Source organism: Lepisma saccharinum, chromosome 8 (assembly GCF_977018435.1).
Source record: "Lepisma saccharinum chromosome 8, izLepSacc3.1, whole genome shotgun sequence".
NCBI classification, from domain to species: Eukaryota; Metazoa; Arthropoda; class Insecta; order Zygentoma; family Lepismatidae; genus Lepisma; species Lepisma saccharinum.
In genome coordinates this window covers 74,703,904-74,729,545 of record NC_139236.1, presented here as the reverse complement: position 1 = coordinate 74,729,545, position 25,642 = coordinate 74,703,904, and the positions used below count along the sequence as shown (strand labels likewise).

Genomic DNA, 25,642 nt, shown 5'->3' with positions numbered 1-25,642 from the left:
AAATTGTCTGGTGACTGTACTACAATCCAAAGTGGCCTGACCTGTGTGGTCTTGCTCACTTTCGCGTCACTTCGGTGTTTTGTGGCATTCACACCTTGCAAACTAACATTTCAGCATTGAAGTTTGCACCACTGACTATGTTTTTGTTGAAAGATTATTTTGAGCATGTGAGGGTATCCTCACAGAAAAGAATGCGGAGTTTGACTGTCGATAACATGAAAGGAGATTGTTGCCTAAGTATATGGCGAAGAGTGGATTTTAATAGCAAATTTGCAATCCAAAGTTCTGCTATCACCGTAGGGTGATAGGTGTCCCATTTTCATTGCCGGTGACTATAGGTGATGATCATTTTTCAGGAATTGTGAACTATTTTAAGTTTTTTTTGAACCTACTTCAAAGATTTTTCGAGCCTAACTTAACATTTTACTACCTATTTTAGGATTTTTGCAACCTATTTTAAGGTTTTTCAAACCTATTTGAGGATTTTTAGAGCCTATTTTAGGGACCTAGAAGCACACTTTTTAGAACCTAAAAACCCGAGGTCTACTTATTACTTAATAGAACCTTATGGATTTGTTATTCCTAACTTGACTCTTCGGCGCGGAAGATCAGCAAGTCTTCGTCGATAATGCAGAAGCTTGTTCGTAGAGCCTGACCCCTTCCAGCGAAGTTCGGCCTAAGTTATTCACGTATTTGTGTCGTGACCTTCCTTCACGGAACACGCCACCTGCGTTCTTTGCCACATTAAAAACCGCGTACCGTGGCTGGATTGCATAAATATTACCATTGAAAATTGTCCATCGTCGTTCATTCGCTGTTTTTCACAATGCAAAATTCAAGAATCGTAACAAAGCTCCAACGAAGCAGTTGGCAACCTCTACAGTATGCATCACTACAATTAAATTAGCTTAAAATTTCGTAAGATGTAATGAAAAGAACGATCGACAACTCGCCTAATAGTATTTGTGCATCCCACTGTATAGCTAGGGGATCTTAGGTAAATTGTCAACAGGTATTTTCGTTGTTTTGTTTAGTGAAATAAATGTTTGTCTCATAATACGAGGTTTACTTTATTTCTCCTTCTTCCTCTTTCGTTTCTTTACTTCTCTCTCTAGTTTCTCTAGCTTTTATCTTCTTCTCTCCATCTCGTTTCTTTTGCTTCTTTCTCCCTTCTCTCTCTCGTTGTGTCTGTCTTTCTTCTCTTTCTCTCTCACTTTTCTTTTGCTTCTTTCTTCTCTCTGTTTTTCTTATGCTTCTCTCTCTCGTTTATCTTGCGTCTGTTTTTCTCTCTCTCGTATCTTTTGCTTCTATCTCTTCTGTCTCTTGTTTCTCTTGCTTCTGTTTTTTTCTCTCGTTTCTTTTGCTTCTGTCTTTCTTATCTGTCTCTAATTTTCTTTACTTCTGTATTTCTTTCTATCTTGTTTCTTTTGCTTCTGTCTTTCTTCTCTCTATCTTGTTTCCTTTGCTTCTGTCTTCATTCTCTCTCTCTCTCTCGTTTCTTTTAGTTCTTATATCTACTCGTGTCATCAGCAGTTAAGTTCTCACTGGGGATATGAGTAGATTCGATTGTTATTTATTATTATTAACTATTTAATGAGATCTTTGTTCAAGCTTGAACAACCCGCTTACTCTTTTGGGAACCGGCAACTTCCTTCCCCGCTCCGTCCCTCCTTTCCGCAGCTGTTACAACGCTATACCACCGTTGCTCTCTGCAGTCCACACGAGATCGTTCTTTTACAAATCTGGCTGGTTGACAAGGCCTGCCTTCTGTATTTTACATACTTTTATTAAAAATTATCACCGCCTTTGATAGTTGTTTCTCTTTTAGGAAGATCATTTAATAACTTCTTTGCAGGCTGGGCCCGAACGTTTCGTAATTTTTCACCATATGCGTCTGAATAAATAGGAGAAATACATTAAAAAGAGGCCCTGCCCTCATTTTGGCGAACTTACGATAACCCTGATGACACACATGCATATCTACAATTGAAGAATCGTTGTCTAGTGTACTCATTCATTTAGGCGGGCTCTTTGCCACACGAGTCATTATAAGCAGGCGTCGACTAGTTTGCGACCTTGACCTTGCCTTCAGCGATGGAAGAAGAGTCTGTGCCTTCAGCAAGGCTGTTCTGGTCGTTGCCCCGTGCAATTATCTGTCTGCCAGCGCAGTAAGCCCAATGATTCTCGTCGAAATATAGCACGGTCGTCAAAGAAACACCGTCGAAGATTCTTCTCTTTGTTGTCTGTTCTGCAGTAATGAGGTTTTGTTTTTTTGCCTGTCGGAAGCATCTGAAATCCGTTTGTTTCCAAGTTCGCTATTCGGGATGATGAAGACAAATTGGGTACAGGCTAGATTGCTTTTGTGGCCTCTAGATGTCACCCGCACTGTTCGTTGTATAAAATGATCGCTTCATTAGTTGTTCATCGCTGTTTGTGTCTAGCGAACTAGTGTTGTGTGTGCATTTTTTTTGGCAGCAGATTGAGGTGACGTAAATTAAATATAACTCTTGTACAATATTGCACCTCATAATAAGACAGCACGGCAATTCGTCGCGTGCTGTTTATTCAACACTTCTTTTATTTGTTCCCTACAGCTGTGAAATTCCACTTTTAAGGATTGCGACGCTGTGTCACGGAGCTGTGTTATATCAACATCAGCGGAGGGTTGGTAGGAATAAAATGGGGCAATAGAGAAAATTAGATTAACAGTTGCACGTACACCCAACGTCGAAAGTAGGGGAATTTTTTACTACCGTTTTCGTTCACTCTGAATTACGCAATGTGATAACAATGAATTGAAATAAAGACGTCGGTCAATAAGCAGAAACAATTCTTGTTCGAACCAAAATAGTTTCATTCCTTAAAACAACGCAGAATGTAGAATAAAAAAGTATGAAAATACCGGTGGACAATTTGCCTACCGTTATCTTTGCTGTACGTATTAGAAAATAGGGTTTGAGACAACACGCACACTAAATGTCACTATTGTTATGTTAGAAACACCATTTTCTAATAAGTACGTATGTGTAAGTATTGATCTTATTTACTCTATTGCCGGGTTGACCTTCCACGTAGTACATCTTATTGTCAACCTCACTTCCACGTAGTACACCCTGGTCTGCAGTATAATTCTGTGTGTTGCCCTGTTTTTTGTCCTTATATGTCCTTATATGTCCTTATGTGTCCTTTGCCTTTACAGCCTCAGCTTTTAACCGGTCAGAATATTTTCTTATTTTACCTACATGACATACAGTTATGTTATTTTAGTTATGGTAAGGGGCGGGACCCCGTATAACGTGACGTGTGCAAAATAGCCTAACTGCTCACGCACCCAAAATTTTCAAATTCAAATCTTCTATAACCTGTTTTCTTCCTATTCGCTCTTCATCTAGTTCAAAGCTACCATCCGCCGCTGGTTATCAGCCGATAGGTAGAGGAAAAGGTCTCAATATGCCCCCCCCCTTTTCTATTTTGTCATTTTCGGAGGAAAAAAAAATATCAAGCCCCTGCCTTTAAAATGCATATCTATGAAATATATACTTAAATGTAATAGCACGCTAAAGTATAGAAGAAGATCTCCATTTTTTTTAAAAAAAAGAAAGCAATTTCCAAAAAATGGCAAAATGATGTATTTCAAAATTGTGGTCTAATTATGGGCTACTAGTGGCAATATCACAAAAAGCAATTATTTTTTTTAAAAAAAAAACAGTCTTTATCGCTAAAACATTATAAAATTCATATTTATGAATAATCTGTTGTTTTGAAAATCACGCGGAATGGGAAAAATCGAAATTAAGAAAAGCATCCAAATATTTGTTGAAAATGTGATCTCAGGATTAGACATCATGTCATAACTCATATTTAGACCATCACGCTATTTTTCTTCTTCAATTTATTTTCGCTCTCTGTGGCACATATTTCACAAACAAATCATGGCATTATAAAAGCCCACATTTGTTTTTATGTACCGCTAATATCATAACCTATACAAAGCAGATGAGGATTCAGAAAACGCTGAGTTAAAACATACCTGCAATTTTCGGAGGTCGCAATTCTATAACAGCGTCCAAGGCCGAAACTAACCACCGCAACCTTTGTCCTTGACAGATAACTAGTTCCCATAGCATCTGCCAGACTGCAGTACCCGGGAGCGCTGATAACTCCAAAACCCATATTTAAACCTTCGCCCATATTTAGACCTTCTCCTCTAGATGTATGGGGCTTTCGAATATTGAATAATTCAGTAAAGCCTTAGAACTCCAATCGTGAATCTTGTGATTTAAATATTAGTGGATTTACAGAACCTTGTAACAACCGCGACAGTGCTCGAAATGAAATAATAGCGACAGTTGTAATAGTATTAAGCGAGGAAGGAATAACCGATAATTAGATTAAGCACAGAAGGAAGGAACAACCGCGAAGGGAAGTGAACACGGACAGCACCGACTCGGTACCAGGATTCAATACCATATTTCATTCGAGATTTCGTTTCACGATTTGTAGGAGTGAACGAGTTTAAGCCAAAGTTCTTCTAAGAAGTATATGAACAGACGACGCCGATCACTTGAATGCTGGCAGAACCTGGATGAGCGACGAATGTTAAGAGATTTTTAAGGGAAAGAAACGAGAATGACCATTCTACCACAACTGTACTGTTCTAACCAGAGGTTATTCTGCTTCTACCTTGAAGTTGTTTTCGGTACATGTCTTACAATAGTGCCAGCAATATAAACAACAATTCAATTACCGCATTATTCTTGTCCACTTGCATTGCATTTTATTGTAAACACCAAGGACGTCCGCAGAATTTTTTCTCAGGGAGGCAGAGTCACAGCAACTTTTATTATTATTACATTACTATTACTACTACTACTATTTCTTACCTAATTATATACATTTGTAATTTCCATATTGTGTATATCTACATGCAATTTGCATAACATTAATTCATGTAGGCCGAACGCTTTTGTAATCAGTGTAAAATAGATTGTATGCTTAAATGTAACCCTATTTCAAATAATAATAATAATAGTTGCTGTAACTTACGGCCTGTAAGTCACAGAAAACAATATTTTTCGTTATGAAATATGTCTACAATTCCACCATTCGAATTACATTAACTGTTTCCAGAAATCTTGCGGGGGGGGGGCAAGTACCCCCCTGGCCCCTCCCTGCGGGCGCCCATGGTAAACACATTATGCAACGGGGTTCGGTAATGCTTTGTGTTCAATCTTCCGCCACACCCGAGTGACTACATACTTATTTTTAAATCAGCCATAAAGCATTGTTCGAATTGACCTTCGTTCCTTTCGCCTTAAAATATTTCATCCAGGTTCTTCAAGTATTCGTGCAGGGATTTTATGTTTCAGGTTGTCGCCACGGTCGTGGTTGGGTCTTGATTTGGGAACACTTATTCTGAGTTCCTGAAACTAATAGCCTCCCGTTGCATTTTCATGGTTATTGTTAAAATTGCTTGCTGTTTCAATAAAGATTTTAATTATCTTTTACTTTTATAATATAAGGTCGACCTCCGTGGCTAGCATAGAGCGCTAGGACGCCAGGTGTCCTGGGTTCAAATCCCTGGTTATGAGCGTTCTTTGTGAGTGTTGCTTCAAATCATCACTCAGCCTCATCTTCGCGATTAGCCAAAAGTAGCAGAAAAGCGCTGTAAAGTAAAGCAAGTCAAGCCACTGTGCTAACGAATCTGCCACGGATGTCGGCCGTGTCGTAATGAAACTATCGAAACGAACCTATAGGAATAAGAGCGATAAAATATTAGTGTACAGCACAGTCTACGTGAAGTAGAAGAAGCGCGAAATTTTCGAGGAGCATGGTGTATTGCCCCCTAAGTTACGTCTGGTATCTTGCCAAAAGACTGCGCTAAGCGGTGCACTTTAAGAAAACGTTTGCGAGATGCTCTTCCTGGCCAGATAGCGCATCTGGCGTGTTAGCAGATGCCCTTACAGTGCCCCGCATTCTTTCTCAGGCAACGCAACACCAAGAAGATCACAACTTCCGTACCGGCCACCCACCGGAGCGTGAAGCAACGGTCCCTGGCCACGATCTCGTCCGAGTCCGCCAGGTGGAATGGCGATTTACGGTCTAATAAATTATTGCAGTCCTGTGTGTGTGCACAGTTCGCATTCTGGTGGGTACTCCCCCGCGTGTGAACACAGGAAGTTGTTATCGCATTGTTGCTGCTTGGGCTTCTGCCTGGATTTCACGCTTTCCTTAGTTTTCAGGCATGCAGCATACTTGTGGCATGAATGCCCCAAAGCTTTCGTAACTTCAGATATTTCGCACAAGGAACAAGTGCGGTCATTTACCACCATAAGATTTTTGGCAACCTGGAAATATTGAAGTTCAAATTCAAAGTTCAAGTACAAGTTTTTTCGGGGGCCCGCCGTGGAGTAGTTTTGTTAACGCAACGAAATTGTAGTAATATCTCAGGTGTGTCGCTGGTTCGATTTCGACCACAGGCCAAAAGAAATTTGTTCATGTGAAAAGCAGAGAACGTAGTGTTAGAATTAGCACATTTTAAGTCACTAGACAACGGACAATGTCCTATTAACTTGAATGCTAAGAAATAGTTGGAAAATACGAAATAACGGCGATATGTGCAGTATTTACTTGCATTACATTTTTCGACACTAGAGCTTATGAGCTCTCCATTTGTCTGTATGAACATTAATTAAATAATAAGAAAATGAACTCTATGTTTCATTTCCTGAGATCAAAGATTTTGCCATTTGGAAAGTTTCAGTTAGAGTCCAGGAGTTTCAATGTCTTTGTTTTTCTTTGATTTAGTCTTGCAACGATATTGATGAAGGTCTTCAATTAAGGATTTTTTGTTACTGTTTACACTTTCTTATCGTTGGGTTATGTTGTTATTGTCAATTTCCCTAATATGATGGTTTTTTGTGTGTGGTGGTTCTCCAAGTCTACCAATACGTGTAGAATTTTGGACACTTCCAACACATATTGAAAGTAATGAAAAATGGGTTCTTGAAGCTACAGAAAAAAAATGTATTATCAATGTACTGTGCTGTTATACATATGCTTATAAACCGTGCATTTCAAGAAAACAGTTCGTATTCTCATTGCTGTGTTTCCATATCCAATATACGATATAATATGAACAATTTGGTACTGTCTTCAGTGCATCAAGCTATATCATAAATAGCAAAATTAGGAAAATTGCGTACTCTTTACAAACAGCGTAACTATGAAGTGAATAGGCATTGCGTAGTTGTCTAGTGCAGAGATGCATATATAGCCATCGGATTAAATTTATGTTACCAATCGAATTGTGGCCTAAGTCTGCGATATTCGATATTCCTGGAGAATTTCGAAATTTCAAAGTTATCGCTGGATTGACCTCACTATCGACAGTAGAATATAATTGATAATTCCATTTACGCGCATCATTAATAATACAGTGCTGATCAGTGAATTTGCATTAAGGTTAATTCCATTGATTGCTGTGCCATTTAGTGCCAGGAGCGAAATGCAGAAGCTATGTTTAGGGCTGGAGTGAAAACAGATATTGATGACGTCACTATGTCACGGAGTGAAGCCTGTGGGCCCACCAGTCACACAGCTCAACGGAGTATGGATATATACCTTGCGAAATAAGTTTGTTATGATGCTGACTAGAGTACTGAATGGGACCACTTTTGCTCGCATACGAGTCTTGCAAACTCGAGCGTATTCAGTCGAATATCATTTTAGCGTGACAATAATCCTAGACGCAGGCCTATGTAAACTATCCGCCGTGCTAGTTTCAGCCCACAATAATCATATTTCATTTTCATGTGTCACTGTGTATGATAGACTAAACTATATTTTAACATGGAGATGATGATTATGTTCACTTACGTTTCAATTCCACTGCATATTTCACTTCACGATCCATATTTAACAGCCCACTGCCACAGACAAACTACTGTTATGCGTGTTCTATTGGGCTTCGAGCGTATACCACCCCATTTTAACCCCCCCATAATCCTTTCCCTGCAGTACTCTAACGCAGACATAACTGTTATAATGATCATCATCGACATTTATTAGACTTAACAGTTTTGCATTTAACTATTCCTGCCCAGCATATATTATGAATCTGTTATAATCATTAACATTGTAGAAAAGTGGAATGAATATATTCAGGCGGGTTCGTCCATGCTATTCAACAAATAAGTAGAGATATATATATCTATGTTCACTAACAGGAGCTACGTTGAGTAGTATAGCTTTACCATACGCATAGCTGCAGCACAGTATCTAGATATTTTAGCGCACTAAGCAGGATTATGGTTTGGCGTGCTCCCCCCATACTACCAAGCACCGACATTTTATGTGCGTCCTTCTTATACCGTAAATTTTGAAATGGGGGAACAAAGAAGGACTCGTTAAGATAGGTTATTTAAGTATTTGCAGCTTTCATTTCCGTTCAGTTTTGTCGTAAGTGTCTGAAGAACATCTTTAAATGGCTTGTATGTTTTCATTCTCCCCTTACCTCTGTGCTCAAGTGTAAATTTCTCCGTCGCATTTTCTGACTTTATTTTTTACAAAATGGCCTTGAATGGCGCCCTAGGCTTCAGCCCCCTCCCCCCCAGTCTGTTCCTCGCTACGAGCCTGCAACCTGCATAGCTGTCATCTCATAAACCAACGAGTTTTGTCACAAGCCACATACATTTGTTTATATTGCCTTCATTGTTACAAAGGACAGATACGTATAAATATATGAATATATGTATATGAAATATATGAACGACGCCGAGACCTATTCAAAGGTCTTACCAGTTCCGCTGACTACAGTGTCTACGTGTCGTGTTCGTGCTTCTGGTTTTTTCCGTTCCTTTGTTTTGTGTGCCTTGCTACGCTCGGGACAATGTAGCGAGTAGAGCTCCAACCTGCGAGGTCTCCAGCAAGACGTAACGGATTGTGTTGCACAATATTTCCTGAGGGACCGGCACAACGCTGCTCAGGTTGCCCGTTGCCACACATGTGCCTCGGACCGAAACAGAGAGATTCTCCATCCAGCTGTTCCACGTGGAATAAATCTCGCCAGCTGCTATCTTTCTTTCTCATTTTTAGCCCCACGCACGCATCTGTTGCTGCTTCGGAACACGTGGACCACTCTGGAGTGTGTTTGCTGTCACAGATATAGTATGTTTTCAGCCACATATGGAATGTAGAAAAGTCTTTCCTTCTTCGCTCTTCTTATAAATCACGTTTTATTGCGGCTTAACTCAATCGTTCTTTTCCTGGATAAAATTTTAGCATTTTTTTAGGGTTACTGGCAGGGTGCGAAATCACTGAAGACTGCTGGGGAGAGAGAGAGAGAGAGAGAGAGAGAGAAAGCATGCAATACTCACGAACACATACACAGACAGACATTATCTTTCAGTCTGTTGTGTGTGTTTTCGATATTGTCCTTAGTAAAGTATGAAGTATATGGTCAAAACTAATTACTTATCTTTGTTGTTAATATGAAAAGAACTCTCCCCCAGGAAATTTAAGGGGGCTTCCCCCCTCAGGATTCCTCACCGTCGGTGCTGAGTACCAAAGCTGAAAATCTCTTAAGGTAGACCAAGCCTGTTAAACAGAGGCCATCGACAGCCCTTATTCAGGCTTAGCTTGCTTATGCAGTTCTTACTACGGATTACACTTCAAACATTCACAATTCTTGTCACATCGTATTGAATCGAGCATTTACTCTACAGGGATCAATGATATTGTTCGTTTGAGTTTTGAAGTCCGGTTTTATGCTCATTTAGGCTAATTGGTACTGGGCCTACAGTTTAAAGTGGAATCCGAATCACTATGTGCGTCAAGGTTACCACTACGCCATCGGGGCGTAAATACAAGATAACTGAAATTATAGGTCTGACGATAATTACCGCATAATTCCATCCCAGCCCGGTACTCAATTTTCGCACGTAACGAGGTACTCAACTTCCCATAACATCCAATATAGTTCATGCGGGAAGCCTAATTTCAGGGACAGGCATGCTTATAATATACAACATGAGTCCGGCATAACGGTGTTTTCTACTAGGGCGAATCGACTTCCTGTAACGTTTAGCCAAGGATGGCAACTCATTGTGAAATATCATAAAACATTGTTATTTTAATAATAACGTTTTTTGGCTCTGAAGATGTTACAGCATTATTGTACATAATTTAAATATGTGAGTAATATTTTTTTTATAATTGGATTGAGACAATTTTGTATATTTTAGGTTATAGGGAGTATATTTCATAATTTAATGCAGTGGTTCCCAAAGTGTGAGTCGCGGCTGACTTACAGCGGCGCCACGAAATGTTCCAATATTTTCACTGAAATGACACTTGTCAGTCTACACATGTTACCAGTACTTTTTTACACATACAATGTTTCTGAATTTGAAATATATGTTTATTATTAAACTTAAGGCAAGCAACCTAACCACGCTAACTGAGCGTTGCAAGTGTTAGATAGGCTTATATTCTGACTGGACGCCGCGGGAAAATCTTGAAACACTAAGGGCGCCGTGAAACAAAGAATTTTAGGGACCCCTGCTTTAATGTATAAAATATGCTTTGTCCACTTCTTTTATAACCTTGCTTTAGAATTAATAATAATTATACTAATAATAACAATACTATGCATTCATGTTCAAGGCGAGGCCGTAGGAATTCTGTTCGGTAGTATTCTGTTAGCATCCGATTTGTCATTCACAATTTGCAACCCTATTGTTCTTTGTGAAAGTTAATTAGCAACGAAAAGAGAACGTAATTAAAAACTAAATTATTGTGTCAATGTGACGGTTGCGTATGTCACTCGGAAAACATGGCATGGGGGGGGGGGAGGGGATGTTGCAAGTGTCACGTAACAACATAGAATTAGCGAGCGGTTGGGTCCTTAAAGACGTTAATTAAAATTGCTGGTCTCTGGCGATGCGATGCGACGCGAAGAAAATTAGGCTGCTGTGACGTGGGTGCGTTGACCTGTCCGGGGGTCTGTAATGAAGTTTTTGATCATCCGAACAGGATGTTTGGTCTAGACGTTGAAGGAAAATTAGTTGGAGCTGACATTGTAACTCAAAGAGACCTGTCACGGTTGTAAGTGCTTACACACACATTAAGTTATAATATCATTCAATCAATGAAGGAATTCATATTAAATCGGAACGGCATATTACATGAAATTAATGTCTCATATTTTTACATAAAATGCAATTTCACTAGTTTTCATTGACTATTGCAAAAATATGTCTGAACAAAAAAAAAGCGTTCAAAATATATTATTACTTCAAAAAATCGGCAATACTTACCTGGTTGTGTTACCTATTACCTTTCTTTAGAGTAATCTTATTTTAACCCTAACTTACCAATGCAGTACAAGAAACTTAGTTGCCTGAAAGGGGGGTGGGGCTCAGAGGCCCGCACAATTTTTATCATTAAACATCAAGAAACCATTTTTTGTTATTGAATACCTGCTTCCTTTGTTGTTTATATATGTGCAGTTACATAATAATTATAATAATTACCATAATTAAAAAATAAGAACCAATTATTGTGTGTGGCGTACACATATTTTATCATTCACTGAAACTCAAACAAACTATTAGTGAACTATATTAATGTTGCATCAGTGCTTTCTTTGTTTATATATGTACATGCAGTTGTATAGTAAGTATAATAATTACAAAAACTACTATCATTAACAAGAAATTGTACACTATTACAGGCATGAGTTCCATGTCGGAATACACAACCTAAGGGGGTCATTACGTTACATCTCATTGTGTTTAAAGCATTTGCATTTAGTCGAAATGGTGAGCAAACAAAGTATTAGCTACTAAAAGTAAGATTTTATGAGTACCACTACTTCCACTACAAGAAAACGTCTCAAAGATTTAACCAGAGCATTTGGTTTTTGTAATTTTTCAAGCAGACCAGCCAGCAGAGTCGTTTTCTGTGCCAGTGGTGTGTGACTCGTTGCTAAATGCTGCGGAATCGAGAACTTTTAAGTCCGACAGAAGTCGAAGAGATTATTTTCTGGCTTATTGACCACATTAAGCAGTTGACACAGGAATTGACCCAATAACAGTGGATCTCCTGTTCATTGAGTTTGCAGAACACGTCCTCTTCGCACATTATCTCTCTTGGACCAAGGAAACTTCCGCATAATCTGCAAGCTTCCAGAAAGGTCTGCAGTGTACGTGAGGACTTGCTGTTTGGTAGAATGGCCGGGGAACAAGTAGCGAGTCTTTTTTATGCACTCTGGGTCATTGGCTTTTACTCTTTGTGCGTGCAATATTGTGTTTATCCATCGCTATTTTCGTCATTTGTTTTGCAATTTTCTTGTTGCTATCACTTCCACTGACTTTGTGAACAAGAAAAATTCAGCGTTATTATGAAACAGCGTTTGAAACTTTAGTGGCGCAGAAGGGGTGGGGGTACAGTATTGTACAGTATTGTGCCCCACTCAAATAATTTGACACACGCAAGATGTTGCCGTCCAAAGAAACTCATTTTAAGCTTTTATTAGCAAAGTAAAAGAAAATAAAAAAATCGTGCGTTGTGCTACAGAGCAATAAGCATAACTGTACCAGCCTCCAGCCAGTAAAGCAGACGCAGTAAGGTACTGTGAGCGAAAACCAACCACGTCACCGAACCGACCACCACCGTTGCCAGTGCTCAGTGCTCTCTGTATGTAACGACGCCCCCTTACGGGCGCTGTGTGGCTCTGGTCCAGTCCCGATTACCTTTTCTGTGCATAAAGAGGACTTGATAAAATTGAACTTGAACAATCAAACAAACTCAAAATACAATGTGTGCGAGACATGGAAGTTTGTTTGTTGTGTTAGTGTTTGCAGCCCTTCTTAGAGGTTTTCAGCATGGAAGGAAGAGCTTTACGTACACATGCGAGGGAGATGGTGGTGAATGTCCTATTCAGAATGTGCAAAAGCAAATATGCACCGTGCAATGTGGAAAGAGCACCAAAGCTTTCTTGTTTGCTTTTGCTGTGCAGCAGACGACACGAGTGCATCGACAACATCGTCCACGTGACTCATCACGGACGATTTCGAAGGAAATGGGAAAAAGCCTTTCAACATGATGGACTTTGAAACTTCTGGAAACAACAGTTTTTTAGGAAAAACACTTAGCGTGCTGTATGTGCGAATGCTATATTTATAAACAACCAGATAGGCGAAAGTTTCTCATACCTTCTATTTAAGTTTACTGATCTTGAATAAGACACTTGGTAGTATCGTTAGATACTCTCTACATGAAGGGGCCAATCACATAAGGTTATCATTCAAACGTACCCGCGTTGTTACGCGATTGGACGATTCTGGAAAGGTTTGTTCATTTGGCAGAGCAAACGTAGCATGACTCTATTTGCGAAAATCCAGTTTCGTGTCCTGAAACAACAGCGAATCCTTAAACATGCTAGTTTCTCAACCCATATTGAACGACTGCATTATGGAGTGCATTGAAGTGAACGGATTTAACACCATCTGCATCCTGATGCACGCATGCCATTCAACATGTGAGCTCACGTTCCGTGTTCTTATGCCTGATTTGAGAAGATTGCACTCGTTTTAGATTGAGATGGCAACTTGTGGCTTAAGGTGTTGAATGCACTGGAAGAGACAATTTGCATACCTACTATCGTGCTGCCTAGTGAACCAGAAGGAAGTCTAATTCTCTCTATCCAATTACACATTATATTACACACATCCCCAGTGAAGCTAATAGATTTGATTTCATTTAGTTTATTTTCCTTCGCTTTTCTACCACTTTTGGTTATCGTAATGATGATGAAATGGATGACAGGACTATCGCAATCATATAGGAACGAACAACACAGCCCCAGAGGTTTATACTGGCTGCGAGTCCAGACGCCATAGCCTCGCTAATCTGCCGAATGCAGTCCAGGGTGTACTACGTGGAAGGAGGTCTTCGGAAAGGGTCAGTCACTCTTTGCAACCCGTGAAAGTAATATATATGTAGGATTCGTAATGAGATGGGTATCCATGATTCTGTTTTTTGGTTGATTATGGTTGTGCTTATTCTTTGGCGCAGGTGGTCAAGTGACTGGATTTTTTTCTGTACACGTCTTTTACGTAACTCCAAATGAAAGAATCCATTGGCGCCAAATCGGGACTTCGCGGTGGCCAAGGAATGGGTTGCACAATGCACAGCTTCTATGAGCAGCTTAGCCCGTGACGCTATGTGACGTTGCTGCTATGTGGTGAGGAATGTATGAATGAAAACTTATTTGTTGTCGCTTCACGATTACGCTCAAAACGCCCTTGTATGCTGCAAGAAAACAGGGTGCCCGAATTGAAACGCCCTAATCGCAACTGTCTGTAACTCCACATGTATTTGATGTATCCAAATGAATTATACATCAATGAATATACATACTCATAAAATTTCTGGAAGCAAACTAGTAATTAGTACATTTAGTATATTAGTGTATTCGTATTTGAAACCCCGGAGTTATTTTTCAGATACGCTGTTTGACTTCAATTTTATTAATTGAAATATTATATATAACCAGGACAACTATTTAAACTTAACTTGAATTTCAGTGTTTATATTGCCTCTGTGTGTTTTTTTTTTAAAAGTAACTACTTCAAAAGTTATTTTCCTCGGTTGTTGTTGGAAAAGAACCTGTAAATTCCAGGTTGAAGTGTTGGTATTTCTGCTTTAAATTCCTTGTTGACTCTTTATAAACAATTTTGTAATGAAAACTCAGAATCCTGTTAATCTTAACACTTGCCTGTTGTGTTTGAATTAAATTAAAATATCTGAATTTTAGACTCATTTTTCGGTCTCTCGGTCTCGTCCTTTTACCTCGAGATGGAATTAAAAAGTATTAAAACAGACTACCCCATCAGTTTGGTGTCTCGGAGTAACTTGCACAGTTGAAGCAATTTAAAGTTGAGTGCACAGGTCCTTCGCATAGGTAAATTGCAATGTTTTTCGCGTGGCGGGACATCGCAATTCAGAATGAGACGAACGGTATGTCTATTTATAGCTTTGTCTCCTGTGGTGCAAGGTAGGGAATGGGCTGGCTCCTTGCCACTGAGTAGCCAAAGTCCGTTGGTAGGATTGAGATGAATTGCGGTGCCTGGCGCTGGTTTAGGATGGAATGAAAGGCATTTTCCCTGTTCTATTTCTTAATAATTCTTCAGCCACCGATGAAGCTGTTATTGTACAAACATACATATAGGACCCAAAACGTGCCATTTGACACATATGTGTTGACTCCAATAACACATTAACGTGCATAAACTGCAAATGATGAACTTTCTGGTGTCAAAATACATAAAAGGGCACTTTTATCAGCTGGTGTTCCTAAAAATGCAGCAATTGGGAAGATAAGTCAAGATCATTTCAAAGATAACAAAATTTCGCTTTTAATGCATCAATTGACACGCTAAATGTGTAATTTTGTTATCTTTGAAATAATCTCGACTTATCTTTCCATCACACGGAACACCAGCTGATAAAAGTGCCCTATTATGTATGTCTGTGTGTATTTTGACAGACCAAAAAGTGCATAATTTCCAGTTTATGCATGTTAAGAGTCAATTGTGGGTTCTGCGTGTAGATGGAGTGCTACTACCACATTAGCCCACTACTGCAGCCACCAACACCAGTACTGCGTGCCTCTGATATCAGACCAGCCACCGTGGCGGAATGGTTTTAGTGTTACGCGCTACAAATCATGAGGGCATTTGATAATTATTTATAGTAGAGCAAGAATCATACGCGCGCACGCACGACTAGAGAGAGAGAGGTTGGGGTAGAAAGAAGGAAAAAAAAATATTTACCGTGGCGTTCCTGCCACTGTGATAATATGATGCAATTGACGAAGGGCCAAAATTATACCTTCCCTAGGATGGTGTTCGAACCGGGGATCGAAGTAGTAATACGCTAAGAAATGTAGTTTGAAGGTTTGAAGTTGCTCTTTCATTCGTGCCTAAATATGAATGAATCACCTTTCACCTCCTTCATACTTACTTAAGTATGGAGAATGAGGTTTCGTCGATTAACTGACTATTCACAATACATTACCATATCGTTACTTCAGAGGCACGCATACAATTACCTGCCCAAGGGAGAGATGGAATCGATTATGTCCACAGCTGCCACCGGGGAACAATCTGCCTACGTAAGCAGTGCATTTCGTCAGATGCAACGGTCATGCAATTACTGCAGAGGAAGATTGTTAAGGACAGTTATGCAGTTTGCCTTGCGAAGTTCGCTCCAAAAGGGGCGAGGTCCTACAACAGATGTGCGCCACTCTATTCTACTTTTCTACTTGACTCCCCCAGGTAGAATATGCCATATAGGAAATGTAAATAAAAAGTAACTACTTGTTTATCGTTTGTTGTGAATCACTTTTCTGTTGACAGCCGAATTAATTTTAGCTAGTAACAAAACTTAAAACTTATTAATGCATCTACCGTACGGCTTAGAAGACGGCGTTCTTGCGGCACTTGTATTGCAGCACTATAAATTATTATTTGCATTGTACATATTCTAAATACATTATGTTATATTATTAATAAAAAAACGACCGAGCAGAAAAAGTATATCATGAGATGCGGAATCTCACACAGAACGTTGACAGCGTAGTTGCATCTTTTCCCCGCTAGGTGATTGTGATTATGGGTGCCTCAGCACTTAGTCTATCTGCCTCCGTCACGCTATACAGGTTCAATCCCCCTTGCCATAAGTGAAATCAACACTTCTCTCTATAAGGACTAAATTCTCCTCGCCTGAGGCTGGAAATGGGTACTCGGCATTCATAGGTCCATACGCCGGAACCTAGTTGGATTTTCTTTTCGCTGTTACTGCTTTCACGTTTGATCCGACTCTAAAGTTTGGTGAGCAGCAGGCTTTAAACTCATTAACAAGGAACGCATTTATATGTAAACACATATGCTAAAATCAGTGTTATTTTGTAGTATGCAAGCCCGATAAATGCTACTTTTATTTTCAATATTTTTACATGTATCAGCTTTTGGTACATATTTGAGTTGTTTTACATATATTTTTCCATATTTTCAAACATTTTCCAACAGATATTCCATTTTTATGGTATTACTGCATTCTCATTTTGTTGTGTTAAATACAAGGGTTGGATAAAAAGTAATGGCAACACTGCTGTCCCGTGAAAGGGGCGAGTCACAGCGCCACAACCGTTTCGTGGTTGATAAAGGAATGTCAGACGAGGAAGTATAGTGAGTGGGGTTCGATTGTATGTTATTCAGTCAAAAACAGCAGTGCTCTGAAGCAGAGGACGAGAGTGCAAGCGCCCTAACAATATGTTTAGGCAAGAAGAACAACGTCTCTTAGGCAGACGGTCAACGCAGCCTACTACTGCACCTTCTTGCAACACCACCTTCGTCTCGCATTAAGAAGGAAGCGACGGCACGTTCTGGCACGGTGTGCCATCATCCTGCTTGACAATGCAAAGTGTCACACTGCGAACACTGTGACGGCGCTCCTGCATAACTGGTAGTGGGAGGTACTGGAACATCCGCCGTATTCACCGGTATGAGACCGTGTGATTACGACCTTTTTGCCAAAATGAAGGAACCACTGGGCCGGAAGCACTACGACACGCGCGAATCCATCATACGTGCTATAGGGCGGTCACTGGGGGACATCGACAGATGGACGCGCTGACGGTGTACGACGCCTTCCATACGTGTGGCAGAAGGTCGTAGAGATGGGGGGGTGGGGGGGGCGATTACATTGAAGGAATGTAACACGTGCTCCTCTGCCAATACAGTCAAGTACCAATTATACCAGTGTTGCCATTACTTTTTATCCAACCCTTGTATCAAAGTTTTTCCGTTCATCTTTATTCTGGTCATTTTGCATTGTAGACTTGACATTTTGACAATAAGCAACGCATCTGTTATTTTAACATTCTTGTCAACAATAGAGAATACAAGCTCAAATGTTGATGGTGAAATCCAATGCTTATTTTAAATTTCCATTATTTCTTGTGATATTGAACGCAGTTTCAGTCAATATAAATCTATCCTTTGGGACAACAGGAGGAGATTATTCACGTTTCAGCACTTGAAGTTTCGTGATGCATTATTTTGGTAACCAAAACATAAAGCACATTTTGTATTTTAATTTTGCCATTTTTCACAATGATAAGTCCACATTTTTTTCTATATTTCGATTAAAATAACCAAATATATATTTACGTATCTAACACTTTTTAGTGCCGTTCCCTCGTTAACTTTTCACCCACTTCTCTCGCATTACAAGCGGGCGGAAATTCTCTCCAAGTGGCAAATTCTTCATGCCTCGTCGTTAAAAGGAGGAAGTCTACGTACTTTCCAAGGCGAACCCATTGTTACTCGTGATTCTGTGTTATTGGGAAACCTCGTATGTCCGTTACGCGCTCATAAACAATGCTCGCACGGCAGTGCACTTCGCTGATAATTAAAGCTAATACGTACATCGTGACTGTCACACGGACGGCGATCAGAATTCGCGTGCGAGAGGTGTCAACATGCATTTCTTTTTTTCTGGCCTACTTAAATGCAGCTGTCATTTCGTCGCCTCTTGTGTCAGGAATTGCCTGCAGTGGCAAAGCTATACGCTGAATTCCCTTAAACTTGTCATTCCCTAAAAAATTGTCCAATGGCAACCTCGATGGCCGAGAGGCTTCCCTCGATGGTGTAGTGGTAAAACATATATTTTTTGGTTTCTTTCTGTTTCCTTATATCTCTTTCCCCTTTTACTCTATTTGGCCTTCTCTTTTCCCTTTTTCTATTTATCTTCTTTCACTCTCTCTCTCTCTTCCTGGCTCGTTCTTTCACCTCTTTTCTGCCTCTCATGCGATTTTTTTTGTCTATTGTTTGAATATTTCTCATGTAGACTTGTTCGGTGCGATGGAGCGTTGGCCTATATACGGCGAGGTAGGGCCCATTCTCTGGTATAGTATTTTGTAATATGGTTTTACAGTGCTTACTTCCTGGTAAAATTTCGGTGCTTGTAATTATTATAGGTACGAAAATTACATGTTATGTTTTCTATTTCCAGGTGGTGAGTACATTGAAGTCCTGATTTGTGTTGGGTGATTTGCAGTTGGTAAGCAAAGCTTAGGTAAGTCTTCATTGGAACTTCAGTTCGGTTTTGACACAGCTACAGACGAAGCCCACCGGGCGTGTATCTGGTTTCGAGCCACCGCCTGTTTTTCTGAACAGCTCTGTTGCCTCTTTTGCCTGCAGTGTTTACACATCCATTCATTCACAGCGACGTTATACTCCCAAGGTCTCCACGTTGTATTAAAAATAGCACATCACAATAACACAACCTAGCAAAGATAACGCATGCCCAACCTCACGTTCAGAAATCTCTAAAGAAACTGAATTGGCAACGTCTCATTTACTCCACGTGGACTTGACAGTATTCTGTCAGTTCTTGGACGGACTCTATTGGTGGGAAAGATTTACTGGGCTCCACGTGGACTTGACATGTGGTTGTTAGAGGGAAAACTGATCTTTCGGAACTTTCTTTGAAGTAAAGTGAGGTTTCAATGCGGACTGGAACTTCACCTGCATCAAATTGCCACGTATTGAGACGAGACGACACCTTACACGTGGTGTTTTGTTTTATACGCGTGCCAGCCTCTAAAGGAATGAATTATTTAACATAAAGATGATAGAGGATTTGATAATGAAATTTTGACCATAAGTATGAGTACTCCAAGAAGATTATTTGCCTCGAAATGCGGTCGCTTCTTATGCAATAAGTTCACTCTATTTCTACGAGTCTCATCTACCACTTCATCACCTTGCGGTTTCCTCCTGTCGACAATCTATGAAATTGCAGCTTTTGAGTCAAACATGCAAAGTGCGTTATATTTTCCATATTTAGTGCACATTTATCATATAACACGTTAAGTTCAATTTGCACACAGGAATATGGACCTCTATGATAGCATAGTGGTAACCCTGTCGTCTTGTAATCAATGGCCCTGGGGTCAAGCCCCAGCGAACGCACATCACACAGTGGTTTGGAGTTTACTTTAAACTGTAGGCCCAGTTTAGATTAGCCTATCTGAGCATAAAGTGGACCTAACAGACTAAAATACAGTAGGAGAAGAACAACATTACAATCGGGCCATGAGTATATCCGGTCGGACACCATACATTCTAACTAACAAACCAACTTGGTGACATTCCTATATCTGAAGGCTTATTGCTGCAGCAACGCAAATCTTCCGTTGCCTTCGCCTTTCTTACCATTAACCTGAGACCACACGTTCATTTGATTATTGAAACTACGAAATTGTTATTCTTTTTATCATAGAATTTGCACAAATTCTCCCCGAATTGCTCGTGAATTTCCCCTCCTCGAGTTAATTTCAAGCCACGCAATGAATTTAAATATATAAAATTCACTGTCAGGAAGGCACATAGGAGGTGTGGAAGTAGGTCTCCGCACTTTCTCGAAGTAAGCCATGTGATGACATGAGGTCCACATTCCTGTGTGCAAATTGAACTGAACGTGTTATATGATAAATGTGCACTAAATATGGAAAATATAGCGCACATTGCATGTTTGACTCAAAAGCTGCAATTTCATAGATTGTCGACAGGAGCAAACCGTAAGGTGATGAAGTGGTAGATGAGATGATGTGATCAACACTAGCTCTGTCTGCCTTTACCCCTCTGTGTAGGGTTGCCCCCAGAACCCTTCATTGCAAAGACAGATTGGCATTTCTTATTACGTACAATTTTTAAATGATATATATTATTCGATATCTGGCAACTATTGACGATCAGCTGTCACATTGAAAAATAACTTGGATGGCAATCTGGATGATGGTAGGGGTAATAATAATAATAATTATAACAATAGCAATAACAAGAAGCCTGATAATTTGATGTAGAGCCAAATAAAAGAGAAAGCGGATTGAGCCGTTTCAAACCTTGGTCTATGCTGGCACAGTCTGACAACGGATTTGACGGTTTTGTTATTGATGAACAGCTGGTCCATACACATTGTGTATGCATATCATTGGCGACTTTGGGATTAATCTCGCTAACACTTGCAAGCAAGTGTTCTTTGTTTCTACAGGTTATTCCACTCATACATTACATACTTAAAGTATAAACGCATTAGCAAACTTTGTTTTGTTTTTCTTGTAGTGTTTCCAAGTCTATTCTGCAACCAAGTCAGTGAGAATAGTGAAGTAGCCAAACATGCACCACCCTTGTCTTTTAGGAATGGAAGGTTAGGGTAAAGCTGTGAAGGCATATGTGGGATATAAATATTAATAGTATATATAATTCCAATATTACTACATTTACATTATATACTTATGAATCCACTGTGAAAGCTCCACGGATTCACAATGTCAGTATTGGTAGAGGTGGTGTGTTGAGCATCATCATCAGAGTTCTTTAGCACACCCCTCCTTCCCCGAGCTGCCTCCTGGTACCCATGTATTGGAGGCTGGGCGAACCTCAGATCCGCTCCATGCAGGGACATTTCTGGATAAAAATTACCCACCAGAAATCGCTCATCGCGGGAGTCGAATTACCCACCAGAAATCGCTCATCGCGGGAGTCGAACCCGGGTTTTCTGCGTTGCAGCCAGACGCCCTACCAACTGGAACACTGCGGGTCTCTTACGAGTGTAAGAAGGCTTACTTGAATAGGCTAATGCGAGATTCGAACCACTCAGCATCGGGATCGAATCTTTGACCCATTGATTACTAAGCCTCGATGCTACCACAACGTCATTGGAGAGGTTGTGCGGGCAAGGATGGTAGGGGGAGGAGGGGCTTGTACAGCTGAAATAACAGCTGGAAGAATGATCATTGCTACTAATTTTTAAAATATTCAGACAAGTGAAAGTATTCACAGTGGCATTGCCTAGCTACACTGTAAGCTTGCACGTGCACGCTTAGAAATTCTCACACTAGCTGCTTCACAATGATTGTTTTTGTGTCAATGCGGGATTGGCTTTGTTCAACATCACCGTCCGCCTTGTTACGTCATTGACTGTGCTATTCCTATCCCTACTATTATTTTACGTAGCTTTTCTACCTCTTGGGTTAATCGGAACTATGAGGATGAGACTCATGGTTGGATAAACACAACCTGGGATTTCTGGCTACGTCGGAACTCTTCATCACTTGTTCAACTCCATGTCCTCTGTATGTACATTGTCAATATCTCTTTATTCGCTGTGCTCATGTAGAATTTATTCTGGGAAGAAAGTTCCTAATATGTGAGAGTTTAATATTTCAGATTCAAAGTACACTTGTTGAATTTTATGGGGCCCGGATGCCCTTTCTTATTTATGACCCTGGAGTAAGATGCTGAAATACATGATTTTAATCGCGTTCCTTCGCAAAATCCTAAAACAAGCGAGGTTGCCAACTTCTGACAAACCAACATCATATTGAATTGAAGATTCTATTTTCTTTTCATTTGAAGGGTCAGAGGGGGAAAGAGAGGTAAGTCAACGTTCGCCAAACTCCAGAAAAATTAATTTTAATGTAAATAAAAAGATGCAAGAAACACATGCTTTGATGAATGGAAGTGTCAAATGTATGAAACGGAAGACAGCATGTTGTAAAGCCCAGTACAGCATCCGCATGGCAGGAAATGACACCACTATCGCTTACGACAGAAAATAGACTTAGGTTAGGTTTCTCTCCCTGCCTTCATTTTAGTCTTTGGCTTTGGGCTTCGCAGATGGCTTAGCTAGTGTAGAATATACGCCCCTGGACCGCACGGTCGTTAATACTTTTAAAACGGTTATGGCACAGAGTGTTTCAAAAGTTGCGCAACCCAAACTTTGAAAATTTATATCATGAAACACCAAGTTTTCTGCATTATGTAGCCTCATCCATTGAGATTACCAATATTTAGGAACATGTTGCTTCCGTCTGTTGACAAAATTTCGACCTGCTAGTGTTGCCAGCTAAGGTGGTATGCTCCTAAAACGCTACTTTTTCACTTAACCCATATACTCATCAGTCATAAATCCATCAGATGCTGGCTGCACATGACAAATATTGGTTGCAAATGGTAGATTGACATGGATCAATCATCAGGCATCTAATTATGATCCTTCCATAATTTCTTACATATTTTTCTCCCTTCCGACAGTTATTAATTTTTATAATTTTCCGTATGGCGTAAACTGATAATGTTAAGCATTGAAACATATCTCAATAGAGATAATGCAGAAAACCCGGTGTAAATATTTCTTACAGTTTTCATGATATAAATTTTCAAAGTTTGGGTTGCGCAACCTTTCAAAAACACTGTATTTTTACATGGCCTGGATGACAGCGGAAATTGGCGGTTTCAGACCATATCCTTTTCACAGTCATTAGTTTAAATATAATTAATGAACCCAACTTATTTTCCATATTCAGGCGAATCAAAGAATAGTGCGAAAAGAAACGCATTTTAGTGCACATCTTCCTTCCTCCATCCTGGGAGAAAATTATCCATGCCGTGGAATGTGAGAAAAGGTTGCCATTTCGACAATTATGAGCTCTACGCAAGAAAAAAAATATTAAACCTTGCGGAAACGATATTTCGCGGAAACACGAAGCATTGCTTGCCCACACTGCATGCTTCAGCAAATAGAGCGAGCATGTTCATAACCAATGCGTGCGATGCGTTTTGCGCGTGGGTGGTTAAAGCCACGCACTGGAAGGGAACGAATTAGGTGAGGGCCCTGACCGAGCAGTCTGTGAAGAAAAGAAGTGCCACGTACGTGACGCCTACCGCCGTGATGTACGTGTTAGCGTGGAGGGTTCCGATCCTGAAGAGAACACTATTAATTGTCGTGATGTTTTCTGCGACTCCAAATAGGCAATATGACTTGTTTTAGTCTACTTAGTAGGCAGCACAATCGCTGTAAGACCATACCTAATCGAGTGGTAAAAGCCATCATGCTTCATGTGGTTTGACAGTTCCGGTGAGGCACCCCGTGGAGGCACACAGTGCTTCGGATCCCATTTGAAACTCTAGGTCCAGTCCCGATTAGCCTTTCTGTTTATAAAGTAAACTACAAACAGACTCAAACAAGGAAAATGTCAATGGTTTCCGCGGTGGAGTGACTAGTGTGAAGCGCCACGAAGCCATGTCTCAGGTTGGGACCATGGTTAGTTTCTCTTAGATGGCGTAATGGTAACGCCGTCGCCTTATAACAGGGTGTCTCGGGTTCGATACGCAGTGGTTCGGATCCCACTTTAAACTGTAGATCCATTCCCAATAAGCCTTTCTGTTCATACATTGGACTTATAAATAAAAATTCAAATTAAAAAATCTGACCCAAGGGATAGTTAGTTGATTGATTGATTAATTTGTTGTTTAAGTCCACTTTATGCACAGAAAGGCTAATCGGGACTTGACCTACAGTTTAAAGTGGGATCCGAACCACTACGTTCCTCCACCGGGTATCGAATCCGGGACCCCTTTATTACAAGGCGACAACGCTCGCACTGCGCCATCGGGAAGGCGTATAACATAAATATATCCTGCCATGTCATCAGTGCAATGAAAATAATGAGTCAGAGCCAAACAAGGGCCGACACTGAAATACAAACACAACCCTAAAAGATACTGACTTAACTCGATCCATCGATGAGAAAAACGTTCGTCCAATCAACTCACAACTGTGCTGAAATGTGGTGGCCCTCCATTTTGTTGCAACTATATTTTGTCAATGTTTTGCCAGTATCTTACTACTGAAACAGTCAGCAAGGTTATATGACTCGCGCATGTCACTGTATTTACTGAAAAGAACTCGTCGTTTATGACCTGTAGCACGAATCTAACACCAGAGTGTGCTGGAGTGTTGACTTGTTTTTTTAAAAATTTCAACATGTGCATTGTGAGTATCCCAGTACAGTAAACATATGTCTATTGACATGGCCGTTCAATTTTTAAATGATGCTTCACGCGCCCAGAAAATTCTTTCAAGAAAGTGTCAGGAATAATCCTGTTTGAATTGAAATTCTTTTCCGAGAATTTTTCTAGCATTTTGTGCACAGAGGCGCGCAAATATTTGCGACATTACGCACCATAACTGCTCTCACTCACTATTAATCCTGAAATGAAAAAAAAATAATATTGCCATATGACCGTATTTCACCGCGTAATAGCCGTACCTAGTTTTCTCAGTCCATAAACTGGTTTATAAATCTTCATTGCGTAATCGTTCTCATCTGCGGGTCAAGTAACGAAATCGATGAAAACGACACAGAATCATGGGACACAGAAGATAGTTTCGCAAGTGTCTGTATTTCGCAAAACTGCAGTAACTTTTCTCAAGTGTAATACTTCAACTATAATGCATAAATCAATAACAACTTAGGTGTTAACCTTTTTTCAGACGGAAAAATGTTGGCAAACTGTCACGAAGAAATGCTATTCTCCTAATTCCGTGCATTAGGTAAAATCTTGCACCAAATGCAATTTACCTGGTAAATTACTTTTAAGTAACTGTAATACCTAGTCATTTTTTAAAAGAAAAATCTTAGCACAGTGGCTACACGTCGCTTTTTTTTTTACCAAAAAAAATGGCATAAAATCTACGACGATTATGGGATGGAATACGGTAT

At 40.0% G+C, this 25,642-nt stretch overlaps 1 protein-coding gene across 2 annotated transcripts in view; it reads left to right on the top strand.

The window, feature by feature from the left end:
- Nucleotides 1–25,642, top strand: part of Oatp30B (Organic anion transporting polypeptide 30B) — a 260,401-nt gene that overhangs the window by 14,728 nt on the left and 220,031 nt on the right. The window contains exon 2 of one of the 2 annotated variants that reach the window (XM_083126928.1): nucleotides 19,084–19,146. The exons of the other annotated variant lie outside the window; for it this stretch is intronic. The gene's annotated coding sequence lies outside the window, so the exon portion shown is untranslated. The remainder of the gene's footprint in view (nucleotides 1–19,083; nucleotides 19,147–25,642) is intronic. 2 annotated transcript variants of the gene reach the window in all.